General features: G+C 34.5%; 1 pseudogene; it reads right to left on the reverse strand.

Annotated features, from left to right (window-relative positions):
• Positions 1-2261: 2261 nt before the first annotated feature.
• Positions 2262-2380, reverse strand: LOC112470235 (annotated as a pseudogene).
• Between the last annotated feature and the right edge of the window lie 4567 nt (positions 2381-6947).

Consider the following 6947-nt stretch of genomic DNA (forward strand, 5'->3'; position numbering starts at 1 on the left):
GAATGATAGGAACAACTTTGGAAGAGTAAGTCATACTCCCAGACAACAAGCCACATTCCAAAACACTTGAAAAACTTGGGAGAAGTGCCCCCTTGGAAAAGCAAGGAACTTACCCTCTAGTAAGGAGAAGCTAGAAACCATATGTACACTGTTTGGGGGGGCACAAGCCAGTGTTGGTCAAGGAAGCATATGGAGATGTCACAGGACCAGCTCTTCCACGTGCTTCTAGGGAATTTAAATTTTTGATGAGGGAGACAAAAGATCTGTTACCTAGAAGACAGAGTATCTATTTTGAACATAAGAGGTGTTAACAGCTGCAGTGAATAGTATGACAGAGTAGGAAAAAATATGAACTTGTAATCAAACAGCTATAATATCAATTCTAGTTTCACTAGTAACAGTCATCTGGGGTAAATTCCTCACTTCCTCTGAGCTGCAGTTTTCTCATCTCTACAATGCCACTGATAATATATCTAGCAATATTGTCATAAGGATTGGCATGTTCAGATCTGAGATGTGTTAGTCCTCTCCTTCTCTCACTCTTCCTCTCCTCTCCCATGCCCATTCTTTAAAGACATTGAGATAAACTTTCTAATCACCTTTGTAGATCAAGTATAACAATATCTTTACATATTGGAAGACTACTTGTTCTGTCCTCAGAACTTAAAATGGCTAGCTATCATTCTCCAAAAACTTACTTTTCTTAAAATTTAACTTTGTGTATTAAATAATACTTTCTGTTGGGGATAAATATTAATGATGTTTTTAATAGCTTTTTATAGTTCCTGTGGTACTGTTTTATTATAGACCATTAAGCAGTTGTTACATTCCATTTGTGGTTGAAGTTGTCTTTACTTTTCTTTTACTATGCCATATTGGTTTGTAAGCCATGTGGGAAAACTTCAAGATGAAAGGCCCTTCATCGATGCAAAACATTAGTATTCTATCTTTTTAGAAGAAGAGTTTACTCTCTAGACATATGGAATTGAATCTAATTATGAGCATTTGCATCATTTAGTCCTAGCAAAAGCAAGACTGGCATTCTGTCATATTAATTTTGTTTCTGTCACCTTAATTTTAATGGCTGGGTCTAAAAAGCTAGGATGCTCAGCCATGCAGGAGAAGAGCAAGGTAGGCATTGCGGACAGTATTGGCCCTCAGTTTATACTCGTTGGCAATGCGAGGGGTTCCCTAAACTAAGCACTGGTGTTTACTCAGCCATAGGGGCCCAACATCACAGCTCCCCACAATGTAGTACAGCCCCAGGAGACAGGAAAATCAAACACAATAGACAAATACTCAGAACAGGCTGGTTAAGAGCATTGTGAGTCCTTTTTGGACAAAAGTTGAAGGTGGGAGTGGTGGGGAATCACAAACCTGCCAGACAGCAAATAATCATTACCTCTAGCTCAAAAGAAGCAACCGTGTGCAAACAAATATTTATCTTCACGGGAGCTGAATAATCTCCTCAATATAAGCCAGTAAAATTTCCATGATGCCATGCCGTGTTATTCCCTTGCTTAAAATCCTCTCCATTGACCTTAAGGTTAAAATCAAAAGCCTTGATAGAATTTGTATTAAGGATTTCAAACTCAGAACCAATATTACATGAAAAATGACAACTGACCCTAGGCCTGTGTGTCAGGAAGGTATAAGAAGTTGTGGGGACCATAGTGAATGGCAGGGCACAAGGCCCATACCATAGCAGCAGCCTCTCCTCAGTTCTACCTGGCTTGTTATTGTTAGGAGGACATTATTGCCAGACTTTCTGACTGGTCAAGATCAGCCAGAAAGCTATATTTTAAAATCTGATTTTTAAATAAGTCAAACTTAAAAATACTGTGTAAGACAACATTCTGTAGAACAAACAAAAGCAAACTTGGACTAAAAACAACCATTTTGTAACTTCTGCACATGCCCAGAACTAGAGAGAGGACAGAGAAGTATATGTGTGAGCGTGTGTATGTAACCTATACCTATATATATAGCATATATCTATATGTATAATATTATAATATGTATAATGTATATTATATATAACAGTCTCTATAAATATAGTTACTTATAACTATATATAGAGTTATATGTTCAGATTGTCTCATATATATGTGTGTGTGTATGTGTGTGTGTGTGTATCCAAATGATGTCTTAAATATATAACTACACAGGCTCCTATACAGATTTTTTTTTTAGGCAAGGCAACCCGCGGTTGACCTCACAGATTGCAAGGACCTTGTCAGCTTACAATCCCTTATTTTTTATGCCTATAGCACCTTGTCTTCCTAGGTGGTCTCTCGTCCAAGTACTAACCAGGCCCAATCCTGCTTAGCTTCTGAGATCAGATGGGATCGGGCTTGTTCAGGGTGGCATGGCTGTAGACCCACATACACACACACACATTAGATACAGAGTAGAAAATAAATATATGGGAGAATCCTCAAAGCAAGACAAGAATATATAACCAGAACAATTTGCATCATCTAGTCTGCATTTCATATTTTTAATCATTTGGGCAGATGCTGAGCTGAAGTATCGCCTGGTACTGATTATTAAAGATAGTCTTACTAAGCAAATTTATAATATCAACAAGATTATAAGTGAGTGCTTAACTTCTTAAAATTAATTGATTCCAGAAAATCTCTGAGTATACATTAAAACATGGCATTATATATTAACCAAGACAAAAACTGATTCTTCGTTAAATTAAGACATATATTAAACTGCTGTTTTTGTCCTGTGTCCAGAATACATTAGCATTCACAATTGTCATTTTGTTTATGGTAACGATTCAAACTTTTCACTTATTTAAATAGACATCTCCAGAAATTACTTCAAAATAAAGACTTCTAACTAATTTGGTTTTACTATTTCGGCTTACATTTACAATCCTTAAAATTTGAAATTGTTTCAAGTGACTTGGTTGTTGCTTCTAACATTGGAAAATTGCTCTTGAGTTTGATAAATCAGTATATTCTTTTACTAGTTTTTTGCATAACACATAAACTAGCTTATCAAACTCAAGGAAATTATAGAAAATGATTTTCAAAAATGTTTGAGCAATGATATCATTCATGTAATAAGTGCCTACTCCCAAGGTGTAATGTTTGAACAGTAAAGTTATTTGAATGTCTGAGATAGAGAATATTTTTAATTTTTAATCTTCTTTTTTATAATTACATTCCACGCAGTAAAATCTAACAAAAATTAAATGGAGTAATTCTTTTTTTATCATCTCCAGTATATGGGTGTACAAATCTATATAAATTTGAAAAACAAACCAACCCTCACAATGGTAAAACAACTTACCATTTCCTCATGAATGGAATTTTTATAACCAGATCATTGGATAATTAACTATTGGCCTCAAAAATCCACTTAGCATATTGTACATCTACATGTACTAAAGCTGAAATAATAAATTCCTAAGCTTAAAAATACTTCTTGTGTCTTGTCTCACAATTGCAGAAATAATACTGGAGGGTCTTGTGATTCTTGAGTTTTAATTCTTGTATCACAGCTTTATAGATAATCTGGAGCTTACAAATATAACAGCAGAAAGAATTACCTAGAGAGTATCACCAGGCTGGGCAGTAGGAGTCTTCAGGATGACCAAGTATTTATATGCAGCTATCATCATGAAAAATGTCAGAGCTCCTCTGGTTCACCCACTGTCTGGGATGATGAGCGCTGGTGCCTTCCAATTCAGACACAGTAGTAAGGACACCAACAGGCGTCCTTTTACTTTGTATCTATCATTGCCTAATGGGGACAAAAATGATTATTGAGCATCTGCCAATATGATAAAGTGCTACAATTATCCTAACTGGGTAATACCTATTAGCTTTTTAACAGGAGTGTAAGTGGAATATGCCCAGGGAAAAGTAGCTTAAGTCTCTCAGCAGTTTCAGGATATATTTCATTATTTCAGGTTTCTCCTTAGAAATAATAGGAAAGGAAAAGTATATATTTCCTCTTTAATCTAAACTTGGACACACTAAGATACATGTTTGATTTTTAAAAAGTATTTGAATATCAATTAATGTAATTCATCACATCAACATACTAAGAAAAATCACATGATCATATCAATAGATGTACAAAAAGTATTTGACAAAATCCAACACCAATTCATAATTTAAAAATCTTAGTAAATTAGAAATAGAGATAAACTTTCTCAAATTAATAAAGACCATCTACAAAACAGCTAAAGCTAACATCATACTTAATGGTGAGAAACTCAAAGCTTTCTCACTAAGATCAGGTACAAAGTAAAGATGGATCCTTTCATCACTCCTTTTCAACATTGTACTGGAAGTCCTAGCTAGTGCAGCAAGAAAAGAAAAAAAAGAAAGAAAAGGTATAAAAATTGGAAAGAGGACATAAAATGTCCTGTCATTGCTCCCAGATGTCATGAGTGTCTACGCAGAGAATTTGAAAGGATCAAAAAAAAAAACTCCTGGAACCAATAAATGATTATAGCAAGGTTGAAGGATACAAGGTTAATATACAAAATTAAATTGCTTTCTCCTATACTAACAATGAACCAGTAAAGTTTGAAATAAAAAATACAATACTGTTTATATTTGGACCCCAAAAATGAAACACTTAAGTATAAATCTAACAGAATACGTACAAGATCTATATGAGAAAAACTACAAAACCCTTGTGGACAAAATCAAAGTAGAACTAAATAAGTGGAGAGATATTTCATGTTCATGAATAGGAAAAATCAATATTGTCAAGATATCAGTTCTTCCCAAGTTGATTAATAAATTCAATGCAATGTCAATCAAAATCCAAGCAAGTTATTTTATGGAAAATAAAAACTAATTCTAAAGTTTACATAGAGAGGCAAAGTACTCAAAATAGCCAACACAAGATTGAAGAAGAATAACAAACTTGGAGGACAAACATTACCCAACTTTAAGACTTACAAATAGCGTGATGGGTAAAGGGGATCAAATATATGGTAGCTGAAAGAAACTAGACTCTGGGTGGTAATCACACAATAGAATATATAGATGTCAAATTATAATGTACACCTGAAAATCATATAATTGTATTAACCAATGTTACCCCAATAAACTTAAAAATTAAAAAAAGACTTAACAATAAAACTACAATAACCAAGACAATATGGTATTGGCAAAAGAACAGACAAATAGATAGATGAAACAGAATAGAGACCACAGAAATGGATCTCCATAAATATAGGCAACTGATCTTTGACAAAAGAGCCAAGGCAATACAATACAGCAAAGATAGTCTCTTCAATAAATGGTGCTGGAACAACTGGACACCCACATGTCAAAAAAAATTCAGACAAAGTCCTTACACCCTTCGCAAAAATTAACTCAAAACAGATTATACACTTATGTGTAAAATGCAAAACTACAAAACTCCTAGAACATAGAAAACCTAGATGACCTTGGGTTTGGTTTTTAAATATAATACCAAAACATGATCCATGAAAGAAATCACTGATAAGCAGGACGTCATTAAAATTAAAGACTTTGCTCTGCAAAAAACAATGTCAAGAGACTAAAAAGACAAGCCACAGACTGGGAGAAAATATTGTAAAAGACACAACTGATAAAGGACTTTTATTGAAAATATACAAAGAGCTTTGAAGATTCAACAAAACAAACGACTCAATTAAAATATAGATTAAAGACTTTGACAGACACATCACCGAAGTAGCTATGTAGTGCCAACTAAGCATATGAAAAGATGCTCTACATCATATGTCATCAGAGAAATGCAAATTCAAATAACATTGAGGTACCACCACACACCTATTAGAATGGCCAAAATCCAGAACACTGAAAACACTAAATGCTGATGAGAATGTGAAGCAACAGGAACTGTCACTGCTGGTGGGAATGCAAAATGGTACAGCCAGTTTAGAAGACTGTTTGGCAGTTTTTTACAAAGCTAAACATATTGTAACCATACAAAGCAGCAGTTGTACTCCTTGGTGTTTACCCAAAGGAGTTGAAAACTCATATTCACACACACAAAAAAACCTGCACATGGATGTTTATAGCAATTTTATTCATAACTGACAAAACTTGGAAGCAACCAAGATGTCCTTCAGTAGGCAAATGGATAAATAAACTGTGGTGCATCCAAGTAATAGAACATTATTCAGTGCTAAAAGAATTGAGCTAGCAAGCAATGAAAAGACATGGAAGAACCTTAAATGCATATATTAAATGAAAGAAACCAATCTGAAAAGGCTATATATTATATGATTCCAACTACATTCTGGAAAAGGTAAAATTATGGAGACAGTAAAAGGATCAGTGGTTGCCAGGGATTAAGGGAGAGGGATAAATAGGTGAAGCATAGAGGATTTTTTTTTAATTTTTAATTAAGTTTATTGGGATAACATTGGTTAATACAATTATATAATTTTCAAGTGTACATTATCATTTGACATCTCTATATTCTATTGTGTGTTTACCACCCAAAGTCCAGTTTCCTTCAGCTACCATATATTTGATCCTCTTTACCCACCTCACCCTCCCCCATCTCCTTATATTTGACCTTCTTTACCCCGTCTCCCTTCCCTCTACTCCTCCCCCACACTCTACCATCTGGTAACCACTAGTCTATAGTCCATGTCCATGAGTCTTTGTTTGTCCTGTTCCTTTGTTGCTTTTAGGTTTATATCCCACATATAAGTGATATCATATGATTTTCAACAGTTTCTGTCTGGCTTATTTCGCTTAGCGTGATTATCTCGAGGTCCATCCATGTTGTTGCAAATGGTAGTATTTCATTTCTTCTTATAACTGGGTGATATTCCATTGTATATATTAGCCAATCATCTATTGTAGAACACTTTGGTTGCTTCCATATCCTGGACACTGTGAATAATGCTGCTAAGAAGATTGGTGTGCAAATATCTTTTCGGATATGGGTTTTCAAGTCTTTGTGGTAAC

Source organism: Pteropus alecto, unplaced genomic scaffold (genome assembly GCF_000325575.1).
Source record: "Pteropus alecto unplaced genomic scaffold, ASM32557v1 scaffold659, whole genome shotgun sequence".
Lineage (NCBI taxonomy): Eukaryota > Metazoa > Chordata > Mammalia > Chiroptera > Pteropodidae > Pteropus > Pteropus alecto.